General features: G+C 29.6%; 1 protein-coding gene across 1 annotated transcript in view; it reads left to right on the top strand.

Moving 5' to 3' along the window:
• Positions 1 to 20,084, top strand: part of LOC106681010 (dorsal root ganglia homeobox protein) — a 118,618-nt gene that overhangs the window by 36,058 nt on the left and 62,476 nt on the right. The gene's annotated exons all lie outside the window — the stretch shown is intronic.

The following is a 20,084-nucleotide window of genomic DNA, read 5'->3' as shown; positions in this document are numbered from 1 at the left end:
TTGTTTACTTTTGTTCTTAAAAAAAAAAAGTATTTTAATTCTATAACGATGTAATGCATTAGATCCTATTATTAGAAGACACCTATCTTCATTCTAGCACTCATCTGATAATCAAAGCAAATAGGTTTAAAAATACATCTCGAGATAAAGTCGCCACTCCAATTTAATACAATAATAATCTTGACCTCAATTAATCTTAATAATCAAAGCTAATTGAAAATAATTGAGCTGTCTCGGTTTTAATATTGTCAAAATTAGTGTTAATCGCCATAATTAATGATTTTTTAATCAATCAAAATCATCTCTGGAATTAGACCGAGGGTTATAGGTTATGTTTGGAATATCTTGAATGGGCAGGATGGGATTAGTTCTACCGTTCCCAGAGGCTCCGTGCCCAAAGCAGAAAATTTTCAAGTTTTAAAACTTTGTACCAGCTCTCGCTACTGCTATTATATTATAATTTGGTACTTATTAGTTCATACGTAAATGTTTAGTAAGTATTAATATATTTAAAAGAGCTATGTGATGTTAGGTACAAACTTGTAATTTTTCTCTATAATAATCCAATAATTTTTTTAAAATTTTATTATTAGTGTAAATATATATTTCTTGCATTTAATTTCGTTATTTTTGTCTATTTCCGTTTCAATTTACCCCACTAATTAAAACATTAAAATACATAAAATAATGATGCAAAAATTCATTATTTATTTATACAGCAAAGTATAACAAATGTGGTCCGAACAGACGGCAATACCTATCGGTCGGTCTCCAAATAATATATATAAATATAAAAATAATATGAAATATTTTTTTGGAGGCTGAAATGGGTTATAAATATACTTTTTTAATTATTTCCAGATATATAATTAATAATTTTATAAGCTGAAATACAAAGACTACAAAATTAATAAATATAAGGAGTTAAATGAAATTCATGAAAAGAATAATAATGATAATAATTTTAGATAGAGTAGTGTTGATAATCAATTTTTATTTTCTTAGGAATTTACGTATTTATTACTCGTACTTACTTATTGTATTACTCTTACGTGTCGTTAATGATTGTTAACAGGAGAAGAACATTCTTTTTCGATATTAAATCACATACAAAGTACAAGATCATCTAAGTAAGTAACCTCATCTCAATGAATATGGAATTTACTTTCAGAAATCGATTTGTCTATTATTATATGCAAATTTTTACAAACTAAGTCGTGAAAAGTTTTTTTTTTCATAAAAATTTGTTTTCTTTATTTAGTATCAATTCATATATTAGTACAGTATTTTATTCTTATCCATACGAAATCTGGGCCCCCAGGATTTTTACTTTTCCTACAATCCTGCGTAGGCTTAATCCGTCACTGAAAATGCCATGAACTTTTTGGGAGATTTCTGGATTTTCAGTTACCATTCGCCGATCTTCAGCTTCCCCACGTCCATCCCATGGGAATCACCCGCCTGTGACGCATCAACGACCCAGGGCTCCCAATTGAGGCGTCCCATGCTAACTGCCTCTTAGCTTGATCCGATGATTTGATTTAGACCCAGAACTGGAGGCCCACTTCGTTTCAATTAGGCCTCATTTAAATGGCATCGCCTGCTAACCCGTCCAATCTTGCTCCTCTCACATCTCAACTATAGCTCTCCCATCGAGGAACATAAATCTGTATAACAGCTAAACCGATAATGCTCCAGGAGAGTCGATAAATCCTTATATTTCCGTTTGAAACTGATGAAAGTTAATAAAATATCCGGTCTCCTTGTGCACTAGACTTCGAGGAGTATCAAGAAATGTAAATGGATATTATGGTGTAGATTTAATTGACTCTTGAGGTAATTTAAAAGTTGGTTGAGGGAGGGGATGCGGTCAAAGATAAAAACATACTGATGAGTGATTTTTAATTTGTGATGAACATTTCAGCCTAAGATTTAGCGCTTCATCTGGGCGTTTAGTTCATGGAGATAGTATAAAGGAGACTGGACTATTCATAATTCTCTTTTAAATGAATATTGAGTGACACATTTTAAATGTAACTAGATTAATTTCCAATTTGAATGCTCAAGCAGTAAATTCCTACATAACATTGAATACTCTTTCCTACATATGCCCTGGTTTCTGAACCTGTATATATTCCCAGACAGTAACAATGAGGAGTCATCTCCTGCCCCTCACAAAAGAAAAGTATTTATTCTTCAATGTGAACTGTGAAATTGGTATCTCTCTTCTTTCGATTTTAAGTTTTCATAGTCGTTAAAAGCTTGTAATCATATGTTATTAAACACGGTAATAATAGCGTAGAACGCTAATTAAGTAACGAATAAAGAAATTAAGTTTATAAAGCTAAACTTGTACGCTTCGTACTGGCAGGATACGCCAAGGATGTGCAGTGCTCAAACAGTGCGTATAGAGATGATTAACTCAATTTTAAATGAAGATTTTCCAATTCTTTGTCTGCAATGAAGTAATTGTACATTACTTGCATAATCCTAGGAATTACGTAATCATTAGGACAAATTTAGTAACCAATACTGCCTAGTGTTACTTCCACATTGTAGTCTTAAAATTGCCAAAAAAATTGGGATTCTCGTCATGACATTAGCCTTTCCCTAAATTACCAGAATTTTTCTTTACTGCTTCGGGCAAAAACTAAAAATTATTGGTGAAATATTATTTGGAGATTTTTCTATAATTAATTTCAATGGAACTTCTAAGTGTCAAAACAAGAAATTGAAATTTATATCGAATCTATATTTAAATTAGTAATTAATAAATCCATACAGTATGGCTTTTGTTACTTTAGTACGACAAAGTTATAACTGTAGTTAATAAGTTGCCAGATCAAATGATAACAGAATAAGTTATATACAAAATAAAGGAAATTACGTTTAAGTAAATTTAAAATGAATAAAATAGTATAAATTGAATAAATAGTAAGAATAAAAGAAATATTAAAAACTAAAACTAAAATAAATGATGAAAATAACATAAATAATAAAAAATGGATTGGACAATAAAAGTAAATAGTAAAAATACATAAATAAACTCACGCCCTAATCAAATTAGTGTTTTTTGGTTTTGTTTTTTCATACCCTTCTCCATGGAGAATGGGATTTGCATACCTCTTTGACATTTTCCCTTCGACTGCCTCGTGACATTATAAGGACAGTTGCAAGGTCCACTGAAGTATGTTGATTTTTTTTCCGGCTATCGTGAGGGGTTGTTAAAGTATGTTGAGCTTTTTTTTTTTTTCTTACCTCCTAAATATTTATTTACAGCAAATACATATATACAATTGACTTAGCCTAATGAATATATAAACAAAAACATTTTAAACAATCTTGTATAGCCAGGTGGCATTTTAAGATGGGAATACCGGGGTCTGCTGAAGGCGATTTTATACAGTTATGGCATGTTTGCCAGGGCATTCAACAAAAAGTATGTTTAGAAAAATCATATATATATTTTTTTTTTTTTCTGATCATCTAAAACAGAATAAAACAATAAATTAATGATTGCTTTACGTATGGTTTACATAGATCAAGTTGAGTATTACCTTTTTCTAGCTGTGGTACTTCAAGGTTACGATGAGATACTTATCTCGTTATTGTGTTAAGATTGTCCATTCTTTATGGTCCTACTAGAAAACATCCGGAGGTGAGGGGCCTCCAAATGTTGATATAGAAGTTTTTTTTTTTTCCGATCCCTCTAAAACAGAATAAAAAAAAATAAATTAGTGGTTGCTTTACGTGGAAAAGCATAAATCAGGCTGAGTATTACCTTTTTCTATCAGTGGTACTTTAAGGTTACAGTGCAATACTTATCATATTTGTGAGTTGACCATTCTATATAGTCCTACTAGTAAAAAACCGGAGGTGAGGGCCTCCTCATGTTGAAATTTAGAGGAGAAAATAGTTTTTTTTTTTTTTTCCCTACCTCCTATATTATTTATTTATCAAAACATTTACAATTATGTATACAACTTATCAACTAATATAAACATTTAAAACACACATACACTCACTCTCCACGCACTTCAGACTTCCTCCCCTCAAACCTGTTGGCCTGATGTCCACATATCAACCAGCCATCGGTTGCGGCTATAAAAAAAAAGTGGTAGCCCTTCGTGAGGAGGGCAGATGGCCTCTGATTATCAGCCTATCTCCTTCCCTTATTTGTCCAATCAATTACAGACGTCGCGCTTGTAAGCTGCTAATGTTATCCGTCGCTACCAGATGTCGCTTCAGTTCGGATGTCACATCTCTCTCCTCGTTCTACTTCGGGCTTCTTTACCATCTCAGCTCAGATACAGAATTCAAAATCATTTTGAAGATGATAATTTTGATTCACTGTAAAAAAATTTTTTAATTGTAAAACGTTATTTTGTAGAAATTTAACAATATAAATTGGAATACAATATTATTTTATTTTTGATCCAAAATGTTATTTTATGACATTTTAAAAATTCAAATTTATGAACATAAGTGAAAATAATTTCTTTGGTTTTGGGATAGGTTATATATCAAATAAAGTACATACAATAAGCTTTGAAATGAGTTATCAAATATCTGCAAGAGATCCTGTGGTGAAACAGATGGTGGAATAAGGCTATTTTCGCACTTTTTAAAAATGGGTATTAAATGAACTACTCATATAGAAAGATATATTAAAAAAAAAAAAAAAGTTTGTAGCATATTTATTTGATGTAACGTATGCACAGAAAATTAGTAAATCTGGGGAATAGAGGTCCAGGCCTCTGAGTAGCAATTTTTAATCAATTAATTTTCCTTCAAAATATTTTATTTTTTATGAATATTATAAAAAATATTTGTAGGTACTCTCATTAATCTGTTAATATCATTAAATTGTTTACATGAGGTATGGTAGCCATTAACCACGCTGAATCGATTTTTAGAAAGCTTACGATTCTATAGGATGTGTAATATTTTGATCGAGCATAGGATGACAAAGAAGTTAGCAAATTTAGTCTCTACTATTATATAATCTCTATGAGCATGACCTAAACGTTTAAAAATTATAATTGGTAATAACGAGTATTATTTTGAGTAGTTCGAGGTTTGTTCGGGTAATTGCGAGGTTACTTTCGCCTATTTTATTTACTTCAGCACTAGAATATGTCATTTATGATCGGAATATACATTTTTTGTATTTTTACATATTGCATGACTGTTTCTATGATGAAATATTCTTTGATGTCAATAATATGAATTATAGAAAAAAAAAATCTAAATTTAGGATACAAATATGGTACTTGTTTCGGTGATAAAAATAGGTTCCCTAGATCATGTGATTTAACACAATTGCATTTCTTTTTATGGGCTTATTTCAATTCAAAAGTATATGCAAATAAGCCCACAAGTACACGTACATTGAAGAAGGAAATTCAATGCTGGATCTACGAAATTCAGCCACCTTTAAAAAAAAAACCGGTCGGAAATAATTTCGACAAAAGAGTGCATATTTGCCAGCAATGCCGTGTAAGCCTTATGTATTATTTCATATATAACTTCAATCTATGTACTTTACGAATCAATAATAAAAAAATACAAGTTAAAGAAAAAAATGTGTTCTTATTTTAAATCTTGCATTAATTTTTGGACACCCTTTATATATCACGGAATTTATTTATATTTGGTACTATTGAAACTTAGTACCCTGATATTAGTTGAAATTTATCTTTGAACCGGTCAAACACAATAATTGAGCAAACAGTTGCCGTAATTGCCCTCTTGGAAATTTTGCAGTCCCACAATTTAATAATTCTCCTTGTTCAAATGCCAATTGCCAACTCAGTCCACTGCCGCATGCCTATATCTCGCCGTAATCCAATCTCATAATACTACCAGCTTTCACATTTCATATCTTACGCTTTTCAAGTATTGGTAATTTATATTATACTTAACTTACACGTGTGATACTAAGATATTTTATAATATTCTAAGATAAGACAATTTAAAACATGATTGCAGATGGAAATCCATTATAACAGGTATATTATTCGCCTATATTGCTACTTTCATTTCTGGAAATTTATTTTCAACCTGATAAAATATTTATTTTATAAATTTCAAATTTCTTCCATATTTTTTCTTTTTTTATTACTACTAACAATTATTAATTATTTTACTTAAACAAAATAAAAGGTACTTTAGAGTAAATTTTTTTTGAAAATTGGATATTTAGGACATGTCATAATTATATTAACTTGCTGATAATGAAAGTGAGGGTTCGTCCAAGGAGCAATCACGCTGTTTTTCTGAGTCAGACAGTTAGTGCCGATTGTTTTTTAAGTTAAAGTTCAAGTGAAATCAGTAAAAGTTGAATATGATAGTGTGTCTATCTGGTATCCGCCATTCTGACGTACGGCTGGTGCATTGTTGCTGTCATTTTTAGCTGATCTTTCTTTGGGGATACTTACTACTGGAGATCATGTTATTAAATACAGTTTATTTAATTTTTAGACTACTAGTGCGCAGGTAGTCAGGCGTAGCAACTTAAATAAAGAATTATACGAACGCCGACTCGGCGACGGTCGGAACCGACTGTCGGGCTCAGAAAACCACCATGCATCTTGGAGGTCCTTCATTTGCATTTTACATTGATATATCAAGTTTAATCAAAATCGTTTGAGCCATTTTCGATAAAACAGTAAAAAATATTCTAAAATCGATAGTGTAGAGTGTCTTGCTCTCTTCTCAAAGATTGTTAGTGAAGTGAAGAAGCTAACATCAATAAAACGCTAGCCATATCTAATTGAAATACAATTTCAATTCCTACTACCACAATACCGCCTAATTATCTCGCCTTTTGATTGGTAAGACCCCATGTCGTGCGAGTGCGTGATTGTGCTAGCAGATGACACCATCGCCCCAAGCATTCACTACTGGCCGAGCTGAATCCAATCAGGCGCATATTCCGCTCGTTAGAGGTGTAACGAGAGGTATGATTGGTTCTCTAATTCCATTGGACGGTTATCCCGCCCAATCAGAGGCAGTTATTGGTTTACCTTTCTCCCACTCCTAACGAAGCCGGCACCCTTCGGCCACTCTCATTTCGTATTCAGATCCAGTTGTCTCTTTCAAACCCTCCGGATTACTCTTGCTTCCGTTGCAAAGAGTAAAGAGATCTGACAAACAAAGCAATTACATAAAATACATTTACTTTAGCTCATAGATTACATACCTACTATATATATTTATATGTATAATATAAAAAATATATGGGTATGTGCACACACTCAAAAGAACAACATATATTTTTGATTCCTAGAATACTATAGTTTATAAGTTGTAACAACCAAAATTTGTTTAAATGTTTATATTCAATATTTATAATTAATTTTTAAATCTCTCCGCATCTGATCTGTAAAGTTTTAATAATGGCATTCTAATTTGAATAATGTATAAGTTATTTTGTACGTGAAAATAATGAATTAAAATATAACAGTCTTGTGGTGAAAGGGGGGAGGGGTGTTAAATATAATATTTTATGCAAGTAAAATTTTATAAATATAAAATCCAGTTGGTATAAACCTTTTCATTTATGAAATCTCGATGTCAATCCAATTAAAATTTTAATGTAGTTGTTATACTGCTACAACTTAACTATTAGAGGTGTTATAAATATAATATCATATATAATACATACATAAGGTAATTATGTCCCTAATATTCATATACATAAAAAAAAGATTTGTTAATGGTAGGGGGACAGCGGAAGTTAAATTAAAAAAAAAAGTAAATAGAAATAATATTAATTTTTATTGTATAATTTTAATTTAAAATTATTTCTATTTTAGATTTATAATACCGTATTCTATTTATTTTACTTTTCAAGGGTATTCTTTCATATCGCTCTTGACATATTGACATTTCTTGAATAAAAAAAAATTGATTCTATTTAGAACTGGACGTATTTCAATAATAGTGGAATGCTGTTACTTGCTTTACCGAGGTTGCCTTAGAAACTTTCCTAAAACTATAATAGTTGTTATAAATTAGCTCCATCCTATAGTACAATCTATAGAATACCTCAGACACAAAATAATAAAAACATTTGTCAGATTCGACTCTATTCAAGCGAAAGAGCAATATATGTATTTAATTGAACAGAAATAGTATAGTAGGTATAAAACACAAATCTCAAATTTTAAATTCTAAATCTTTTTTCAAGAACTTGCTCATTATCGTGAGTCTGAGTGTATACTTACATTATAAATCAGTGATCTCTGGAAACCGGACTTTATATTGTAAAAAACCCAAAATGTGCAAAATCCTGCAATAAAAAATTAAAATGTTTGTTAAACACTCAAATCCTGCTATAATCTACGTTATTATTTAATTTATAACATGAATGCATAGGAAGCTTATCTAATCTTTTTTGAATCAAATTAAACTCGCTAAATACGCTCTACCTTTATACAAATGTGTGTAAAATATTAAAATACTCTGATTAAAAACCTAATATTTTGTCCATAATTGAAGAGCCATGAGGATAGAAATTGTATTAAATGGTTTTATATTCTTTATAGGAATTCTGGAGTTCAATTTTGAACTTCTTAAAACAACCTAAATTTTAAGTCTTAGAAAACTTAGCAAGTTAGGAAATATTTCGAAATATATTTTTATGCGAAATTCCCTTTTTAATTTCCCATAACATTCATTTCATACAAATATAGCACTAACCAAAGACCAATCAATTTAGAGGAGATTTGAAAATTTTGATTAAAAATATATTGGTGTATTTTTGTTTAAGTTAAAAGTCAGACAGAATGAATTACGATAAATATGACAGACGAGGATGGAATCCAAGTTAAAACAATGAAAAGCTTATTCTTGAGACTTTTTCATAGTTATCCCAAGCCACTGGTTGATTAAACTATTTATTGTGAATCATTTTGCCTCTCTTTACAGGAATAATGCCTCTACTTAAATGCCTCTACTTTATGAATGGAGGTAATTAAAAAAATGATACTGTATAACAAGACAAAATTGGAGAATTGGAGAAACCATAGCAGTTGGGACGAATAATAGTATGAGAAGAAGCAGCCAAAGATGATGTCCTCGGGAAGTTTAAGTTCCGGGGACGCTAAAGGTCGTCGGTTTAAAAAGTGGGGGATTATTAGTGTTTGTATCTTGAGGGCTTGTGTTTTGAGAAATATTGGAAGATCTATAATTGACTGAGTGTAATATATAAATAAAACATTTTCCTTCAGGGCTTCATCAAGGCTTTCCCTCATTGAGAAAGCCTAGTGAAGTGGGGCGAAACGTTGCTTAACGCACACGGATAATTTATGTTCAGGTTTGGTAGAATCCGGAGCCATGAAACGAAAGGTTTCATGGAATAGTTTCATGCAATAGCACAAAAACAAGTTCTCTATTTATAACAGTTATCCTACCAAAGGAGGAATTATGATTAAATATACATTCTTAGTCTATTCAATATAATCTGATAAGAGAGGAAATGTTTTTAATCGTAAGAAAGTCTTAGATTATCTCTTCAAAACTCTCTCGCTACCCTCTTAATGAATTATTTTATTATTTTCCATTATGAAAGAGGGAGAAGAGATATTTAAGGGGATTAAAGGATAAAAAATAAGAAAGGGTAGGGAAATTAAATACCAAGAATCGGGGAATCCTATGAAAGGCTTAGCAAATTAAAAAAAAAAAAGGAACAAAAATACGATTAAGCAGTATTAAAGGGGTAAACACGGGAGGCCGTATTCAAATAACAAAAAAAAAAGAACTCGGGAAACTTTTAATTCTAATTTTTTTTTTTATTTAAGCCGACTTTGTAACTCTATTTGATTACTAATTACACTTTTAAATAAGCGGCAGTTTTGTAATCCGTGTAAAACAAAATGAGTAAAGTGCATTAGGACTCTACTAATTGGATGGAGTGTTTTCTCTACTCTTCTCTCTTTATTTGCGAATTCAGTCTGTCAGTCTTCTCAGGATTAGCTCTCGTCTTGTTTTGCTCGTAGGAGAGTAATATAGCTTGTGCCTTATTATTTGGAAATTATTTCAAATTAGTCAGAATATTTTAACAGAAAATACGGTGTTATATAGAAAAAAATATATAAAATATAAAAGCTATAGGAAAGAAAATATTCCATGTTTAATTATTATTATAATTTTATTTATACCCCTTAATAGGACATTTCTGATAAACAGGGGTTTATCCTATAGGTCAGTGATTCCCAAAATGTTTTCGTCACTAATCCTTGATTGATTAAAAATATTTCATTTTGCAGAATTTTTATCCTTATAAAAAAATAGTGCAAATAGCATTTTGCACATATTTACTATTTTTAATTTATTTTATTTTTTGTAATATTTTGAGAAAGTTCTGACTTCGCATTGTTAAGGTAACGGCTCAACTCACTCGGCTAATGTGACCTCATATTTCATTTCTTTACTTTTGATAATTTTCACATCACAGATTCCATTTAAAATTAGGTATAATATTTTACTGTTTCAATAGCCCTATTTTCTGAATAAGAAGATGTCAGTGCTTTAATAAAAGCTTTCTATAATGATAATATTCCAACAAATTAAATTATGTAACACAGCAGTGGTATTTATACTTTTTTCGGCCCACATGAGTAATGAACTAATGATACTATAATTGCTCTGGAAATTAATTGCTTTAGACACTTGCAAGCGTCCTATATGAGGTAATTAACAATGGCTATAGAAGTTACCGACAAAGATCTTGTAGCAGATGCAAATATCAACTCTAATTAAACCAATCAAGATTTGACGAGGCAATGAGGACATAGCAGATTAAAAAAAATTCGCTCACCATGAATTTCGGCTTCTTTCTTATTTGATCTGAATATCATTCGTTTTTATGTAATAAATTTCAGTTTTAGAAGTAATATTCAATTAATTAAGTCACTTATACGTGAGGTAATAATGGGGAGACAGCTTTAATAGCTTATAAAATTTAATTTTTGATTTTATTTGTATTTAAATATAATTTCATTTACCTTGTACATTAATTGCTTTTTCATTTTTTCATCATTTTTATTATATAAATATATTTTTATTGATTTTATTTACATTTTTTCTCCTCTATTTTTTTTCTTTAGATTAACCTACTTAAAACACTAATAAATATTGTTCTTAATCCTGGGAGCTTTTATTATTATTAAATAAAAACTATTATTACCAAAATAAATGTAGATTATTAAAAATATTTTTTAGATCACTATGAATCGGTTTTAAATTAATAAATAAATTAAAATAAATAATTGTATAATTAAATAAAAATTACTCTGGTTTTCATTGTTTAAATTTTTTAGAAATCAAAAAAATTAAAAAATAGTTTGTTCATTAGGATATCTCAAATTGAACAAAAAGAGGTTTCCATCGCACAAACTGACACGGTGGCATGGTTAAAATGTTTTTACAAATAACGTTAAGACAGAATGTGAAATCCATTTTTATGGCTAGCTAAACACAGTATATGAAATAACCACAATTTCGGTTTCGATAAAGTAAAAATTTTTAACATAGTAGTAGCATAGGACAATTATATTAAAAACACGAAAAATCTACTACTACTATAACTACTATACTAAAAATATTGAAGTAAGTAAACTTCAAGTCAAGCATAAAAGAAATAAGTCGATATTATGTTGACATCATTAACAAAATAAATCATTATATGGCCCAAAATAGATAAACAAAATAAAAGTGGAATTAGGCTAAATCCCTTTCAAGTAAATAAAGTGAGCACAGTCCAATTTTCTTGGGGATTACATTGCATTTTTAACAAATATTATATTAAACAATATCAGTCTCAGGACTAAAGCTAATAGAAAATTTAATAATCAGGAAACAAGTTGATGTCTCAAAGGGAGGGTTTAAGACATCAAGTAATAAAGGCGACTACACAAAAATGTGGAAATGTGGTGAGGTGTGCGCATCACACTACTTTCACTTATCACCCTAGATACGTCCCCATGTTTTGTGTAAGTTGGTGCACTCGTGTGTCAAGTTATCGTTGTTTTTGTGATTTTCGAAAAAATAAAATGATAAAAACCAGGGAAGGCAAATATTATGAAGAAAAAATTGTTTCTTCTTCTGTCGTTATAAAAAATTGTATTTCCGGGTTTTTCGAGGTAGCAAAACAAACATAAATTTTACATTATCAAGAATACAACTGTTTAACAAGATAATGATGCTGTCATGAGATGTCTCGGTTTTTTCCATTCCAATCGTATGTATCAATTTTTCCCTTTCAGTTAATCATAACATGCTTATATATTTTGCAATTATAAATTGTTTATTATTTTTAAAAATGAGAACTGCTTATTTTTTTTTTAAAGAAACGAGATAAATGATAAATTAGAGGAAAAATGGGCGTTTAAGCCCTCATAGATGATTTCAATGAGAATAAAATCTATCTGACATTATAGAGCACTTAATTGCTTATTGCTTCACCAAGTATAATCAAAATTGTTGGATATTTAATATAGTTTCTGCGAAACATTCTGATTTGGAATCAGGGATCCTCATAACGTAAATTTTTCCCGAAAAATCAAATTCGAAAGTTCCCAATACTTTCTCTTACTATATATAACGATATAGTGATAATATAGATAATATAATAATATAATATAGATAATATATTAACGATGAGTGAAAGTAAAAATAATTGGCTTTTGTCAATTCATATAGGGATTGTTAGCAATATTCATTAATAATATTATGGTAAATAATATGAATCTATATAAGCATGTAAAACTTAATGAGATTTAATTACTTCTAATATAAAAATTTGTAAATGGACTAGACAATGGGCAGTTTGTTACGAAGCATTGTCCAGAAGATTAAATAAAAGAAAGAGAATAGGAGTATTATGGACTTCTTTCCTTGAAAATAAAATAAATAAATACTTAAAAATATTGATACGAGTAAACCATGTATTGGGAGTAGGAATTTAATGAAGTTATTTATTGATCTTACAAAAAACAACAAAAAAAAAAAAAAATTGACGAAATATATGATATTATTTATTATATTATTATTATATGAAAATTATTACATAATAATGTATGTGATCTTAAGTTGTTCATTCTTGATGGGACCTGAATGGTCCGCTTACTGCATTTTGAAATCCGCTAGGCTTCATATTCGGATTTGGCCATGAAATTCTAAATATTTACCTTGCACGTATATTTAATATAAATAATAAAGTAAATAATGTTGACATTATAGTAACTAACTGTTAAAAAGGGCGCCAAAATCCACTCTTCTGCTGGTGGGATCCCTTGCCATCTATCGCTGAGCTGGGAGGGATTACTTGAATTTATCTGGTAGGACTACTTTATTCGCTGAAAGGTCTACGGAGTATTATCTCTAAGGAAAATCTAGTGCCCCCCTCATCGCAGGGGACATTTGTTCTTTCCTCCCTATTACATCGGGTTAGCTCCTCACCTCTAACGCTTTTTTTTACTATTACCCCCAGCTTTAGAGGAAATAGCTATTGGATGAACTCCCCGATCTCCCCTATATTCTTTATCTTCCATTGCTTTTGCACTCGAGTATTTTATCAATGTTGTCGCATTGTCCTTCACTTAGAAGTGGGACGGTATTTTGGAAAGAGGGATTAATATTATTTTTCGATAGAGTTTTAGAATGGAAATTATGTCATAAAATCAAAACTTGATGATAATAATAATGATTGATAATAATTCAAACATACTCCGAATGATTTAAATTATTATCACATCATGCCTTAATTTTGATTATTAGAGAGACGAGCAATAAATCTCAGAAAATGGCTGAAATCGTACTGTAAGCTCTTTAGAACATTTTAAAATCGACATGGTTCTTCCGCAGTTATCATTTAGCATGCTATGGCTCTATTATCGTTATCTATTATTATTAATCTTCATTTAATAATATAGATGTTCAAACAAATATTTTAAGTGTTGACCTCACTAATGAATAGCAATAAAAATAAATTAACTGTGACGAGAAAATGTGAATCATATAGACCTCCAGGGACAAGACATGACCTAAGTTCTCAAGATTTCCTTTTTCTTAATACAACCCTTTCTATAGAAGCACTAGCAATGTTTATCCTTCTATGGCACTATATGTCGAAGATATCTGTTGATAATTGTCTGTTACTAATTCCAGATATTGTTTGCGTCACGAACCATTTTATATACAACATTGGAAATTGTCTCATTCTTGGCTCAATCTATTTCCAATTCCTTCAGGTCTCCCTTCATCGATACTCTCCTCTAGTTCTAACCTATCGATGAGAAGGATCCCATCTGTGTATATAAGAAACACCTTGTAATAAGCTTAGAGTAAAATCAGATCAATGTTGAACCACAATCAACAGTCCAATAAAATTGTGGAATGACACTCTAGTAGATATTATTGGTTGTAGATATTATTTGAGCCTTATTTGTATCATCTTGTTTTATTCTCATTATTATATTAATTCACTAATTGTAAATTTGCAGCTTTATTATTCACTTCAAAATCCTTTCAGTTATTTTTATTTTATTTAATTCAATTTTATAAATAATTATTACTTTATTTTTGTTTACTTTATTTTAGTTGTATTATTTTCTTAATTTATATACTTAATTATTAGTTGTATCACTTGAGATCAATTCACATTGTACTTATCTAGTTTAAAAATAGTATAGTCTCCACTATGCTCTCATAGTCTAAATTGTAATAATTACAATTCACTTATGTCAATCATTTTCAGTGTTATTTTGGCACCGACCGATAGAGTTGTCATCTGGCCGGACCCTATTGGATGTCATTTTTTAAATAAGTAAAATAAAAAAATAGTATAGTCTCCACTATGCTCTCATAATCTAAATTGTAATAATTACAATTCACTTATGTCGATCATTTTTTGTGTTATTTTGGCACCGACCGATAGAGTTGTCATCTGGCCGGACCCTATTGGATGTCATTTTTTAAATAAGTAAAATAAAAAAATAGTATTCATAGCCTCTTTTCATATAAATAAAATATAACTTACACCACTCGTCGGTTGCAACTCACCAAAAATTTGTTTCATAGAGTTAAGGAACTAATTAATTAATGGAACTATCTATGAAGTAAAAAAGTCAGAATTTCAAATTAAAATACAATCTATTTCATCCATTTTTGATTTATAATACTTTTACCAAAGGAGAAGCTCTAATAATAGTTACAGTTAACAATTAATAGATTAGACAATTATTGTATTGGACTTATCAGCTAGTGTTATGATCGGTACACCAGATCCTTAAGATTTGGCACTCAAGTCATAGGTAACACTACGACATTCTTCCAAACTGAATTATCATAAATTTGTTTAGAGTTGTTATAATGATTCCGAAAAACCATTTTATTGTTTGTTATATAGTAGATAATTAATTGGATAATAAACCATTTTGTAACAATTTACAGCGTTTTCTTTTCATTTCAAGATTTTTAAAAATTTATAATTTTTTTTTTTCATTTAAATATTTCCAAAGAATTTATAATGTTTTTTTTTTTCATTTCAATATTTCCAAAAGTTTTTATTAATTTTTTTTTTTTTTGCTAGTCAGAGTTATTTTAAACAAATATTTATCTTATTCCCTAAAACAAGGAGCCTTACTCAGCAACAAATTATATCATATCCTATACCAATTATTTATCCTATCTGCACTAAAATTAACTAATTCCAGGGACTGAATGTCACAGGTCCCTTGGCAAATGAGATAAGGAAGGGATGACTGGAGGGAATGGGAGGATTGAATTAGGCCCTATAATACCCTCCCAATGTAACCCTATACCTTCCTCCTAACCGAGTAATGTTCCCTCCAACCCTCCCTGCCGCGCATATGTCAAGATCAGTGGGCTCCGGGTCTACTCATCGGCGTGCCTTCTAGATGGATATGGAAGGTTATGTCAATATTCTGACTGTTAAAAATATCATTTTCTAGTTAAAAATAAGTTATATAATAAATAAATTCAATAAGTTGTGTTACTCGGGGTATTCATGATCTTAAGTTTAACATGTTAAATGGAAAAAGTTATATTAAATGGAGAAATATTTCCTTCTTTTACCTTATTAAAACGATATAACACATAACATGGTTGAGAATCTGTTAAATGGAGAATGACGTCACGCAACAGACCAACTGAGCACCATACCTGTTTGTTTGTTGTCATGTTAGGTTACTTGTTTGTGTTAGTATTGTTTTGGACGTTTTTAAACAAGACAGTCAGTAGCCACACTTTCACTAACTTTCGGCACTTTATAATAAATTACTGTTATCAAAACTTAGAAGTAAACAATTACATGAAACAAGCTGCTCAGAAAATCCGCTAGGAGCTCTCATTCTTTTAACGTGACTTTAAATAGGGCTGCTCACAATCCTATACGTATAACGTTTAACATGGTAAAACATTTTACATTTAACACAATATCATGAATATCCCTATTATTGGATATCAACAAAAAGCTATAAATCTGTCAAAAATAAATAACCAGTCAACGTTTCAAGAAATATTCTACATAATAATTGCAGAAGCTAAAATCATTGTATGCATCCACAGACATCATCCCATGTCAAATCACCCGGCCATAACAATAAACCCTTCCCCTCCAATTTAGGTTTAACGTGGCGCTATTAATTCTATTATTATCCTGATAGCACATGTAAAATAAAATTTCTCGAAAACTATTCCATATATCATAAAAGTTTGCAGGAATAGAAGTTTGCTTGGTTATAACACTTAATAAAATAGAAAAACATAATCTTATTAGCCTATCTCAATCCTCCAAAAAACAAAACTATTTAAGTTAATTTCTTAATAATAACATTTTTAATAATTATGCACAAAAGAAAAATATCTTATTTAAAAAAAAAATTGATAGGTACTTGGATAAATGATGGCGTATGCAGTAGCTGCAAGTGAATTCTACTTTCTCAAAATATTACTGAAAGAGATAAAAAAATCAAATTAAAATAGCAAATTTACAGTTCATTCCATTATTTACTTTGCGTTTTTTTCTTAAAGTTTTTTTTTTTAGCTCGACAAGGGGGTGTCACGAATTTTTTTTATCCAAAAATGTGTGCTTTTAATTTTTTTTTAATTCTAAGAGGATGCCATGTCGAAAAAAGTTGGGAACTACTATGATACCTCGCAAGTACGAAAACGTTATGAACAACTTTATAGTACATTAAATTAACTTTAATGGCAGTGTTTTGTCGGCTGATTCCTAAGATGGAGTTATCCCAAAATAAATTTTTCCACTATTGATTTTTCGTGAATTCTCATATTTTAGCTCATTCACTCAACTTGATGATTGACTAAATGATATTCTCTTAGATTTTCTTGTGTAGTAGCTACTTTTAATGATAAAGAGCTTAGAATGAAAAATTAAAATTTTTTTTACTCATTTGCAACAGCCGCCATTTTTTATTTCCATAACTATGGTTTCCTGATTCATCAATTTTGACTAGTAACTATGTGTGTAGATATAAAGAAATAATAAAAAAGAACCGTTTGGGTTCTTGGTCTATATTTTTTTAAATGTTTTATGTATACTTATGTTTTTCTGTATACATAACACCCCGAAATGACGAAACTTTTGCTGCTCAGATATATTCTGTTGAAAGACTTAAGGCTTAGTGCTCAAATATTCAAAAAATATTTAATTGAGATTTTTTTTTTTTTTTTGCTCGTACTAATTAATTCAGTATTGTTTTCCATGGTACTGTTAATAAACTTCCCATAAATAGGTATCAGAGATGGAAACGTATAGAGTGACTCATCTGCAAACGTTTGAACTAATTCGGCAAGATTGATAGCCTCAACAAGATAAAAGAGAATCATATCAGTCCCCGATGAGCAGTGAGCTGATGTTATGCAATGCCCTCTATATCGCCACGCCATGAATCAACGAATATAAATTGGACTCTAATTAATATGTTTAAGGCCTATCATTAGCGAATTTGAGTTAGGATGGCACTGCCAATACTCATAGTGATTTATCATCTGTATTGGACGTCAACCCTAATGACTAAGCAACTTTAAATTAATTTATGTAGCCTTTATAGAGCAATGTACTTTTATTTAGTATGCCAAGGTTTTATTTTATTTTTTATTTATTTACTCAAAAAAATGTGGTCCGAACTGATGGCAACATGCCAAAATAACATATAAAAGGAATTAACACTTTTAATTAGTCGGACGTTGGGAATAGTTCTATAAAATTTAAAATTATTTCTAGAGGTACAACTAATTATTTAGTTTATATAATACTCTGCTAAAATGCAAAATAAAAATAATCAAAAACTGCAATACAGGCAACTTGAATAAGGCAATTCTTGATAAAATAATAATAATAATCAATAATATATATAGATGGTGATGATATATATAAATATGTATATAAAACACAATTCATCTCACTATAATTGTAGTTAAGAGTATTAACTAAAGATATAACCGTGAAATATAGTAAAATAAATAATTTTACATGAGTAAATAAAATGAGACCTTGATATAATCTTCCTCAAATATCTATAGAATAAAAAAAATAAAGTTAATATTAATGAAGAATATGATCAGGGGTGGGGTCAAAAGAAAACAAAAATAGTTAACAAATTTTTATTTGCCGACGTTTCGCTCCACTTTGTAGAACTTCATCAGGGCTAAAAAGATACAAAAACAACTAAAAATATTTTGACATAATAGGATAAAATACAAAAGGTAAATTACGGTAGAGTTAAAATTATATAAATATAAGTGAAAACAAAATAATGTAAAAATGACAGAAAATAATAAATAAAATAGACAAAGATAAGAATATTAAAAATTACACATTTTTTAGTTTAAAATGAAAAGTAGACGTAATAACACCTAAAATAGAAAAGTATAAATGAAAAAAAACAAAATTTAACACACTAAAAAACGTTGAGATTACATAATAGTCGAGATAGAATAAATACAATAAAATTAATAATAATAAATGAGTAAAGGACAAATCGGTCGGCAAATAAATAGTTGTTAACTATTTTTGTTTTCTGTTGTGGCCGCATCCCTGACCATCTTCAACTTAAAGTATATATATATAATATTAAAGTTAATACTTATTATATAATGGAAGATTATAGATTGACCGTGTGTAAAGATGAAAGGAATATGGTCCGGGTGCGGTAAAAAAAAACTCAAATAGTAGAAATATACTATTTTAATGAGCCAACGTGGGGCGAAACGTTGGCTCATTAAAATAGTATATTTCTACTATTTGAGTTTTTTTTTTTTTGACCGCACCCGGACCATATTCCTTTCATTATTATATAATGACGTGCCTTTTAAAGTTCTACATTCGAAAATTAAAGATAAAATTCAATAATTAATAAGAAGAGAACGGATTGGTCCAATACGAAATGCACTAGAAGGTAGAAATCAATTTAAATTAACAATCGTTAGCTGAACAACCTTAGCTGAGGACCAAGCGTTCCTGAGGAGTAAGTTCGTAAGCCCCTTGCGCTCCGAGTGTGTTAAGTCCCTTTCATCTTTCTTTTACGTTAAATATTATTCGTATTATAAGGTACTTGAATATTTATTTGCCAGAAGTTCAGCTTAACGCCTCTCTAGTGTTCTGTTTACTTTCTTGGCAAGAGGTTAGTATCCTGATTTCTTCATGATCTTCTTTTTTCTCGATCTTTATTTATCCCTTCTATTTATTACCATCCGTATTATTTCTTTCCTTTTTTTTTTTTATTTATTTTATTATTTTACTCAATATTAATCCAACTGTAAATTTCATTCTTATTATATATAGCCGTGTTTATTATTTATACTTTATACTGTTCATCTTGTTTTTATTTTATTTTAATTTACACTTTTATATAATTTTCACAATAGTTTTTAAATCATCTGATAGCCACACATTAGTTTACAATATATTGTATGTATTATTTTATCATTATGTTATTTTATTTTTCATACAGATAGTTTGATTATGTTCATCTTGTCTATTATTTTGTTTGTATATATTTTAAGAGAGTTTTTTTTTTTTATTATTATTT

Source organism: Halyomorpha halys, unplaced genomic scaffold (genome assembly GCF_000696795.3).
Source record: "Halyomorpha halys isolate HHAL.00 unplaced genomic scaffold, Hhal_1.1 Scaffold303.1, whole genome shotgun sequence".
NCBI classification, from domain to species: domain Eukaryota; kingdom Metazoa; phylum Arthropoda; class Insecta; order Hemiptera; family Pentatomidae; genus Halyomorpha; species Halyomorpha halys.
The sequence above is the reverse complement of the archived record's forward strand: the minus strand, read 5'-3'. Positions and strand labels throughout refer to the sequence as shown.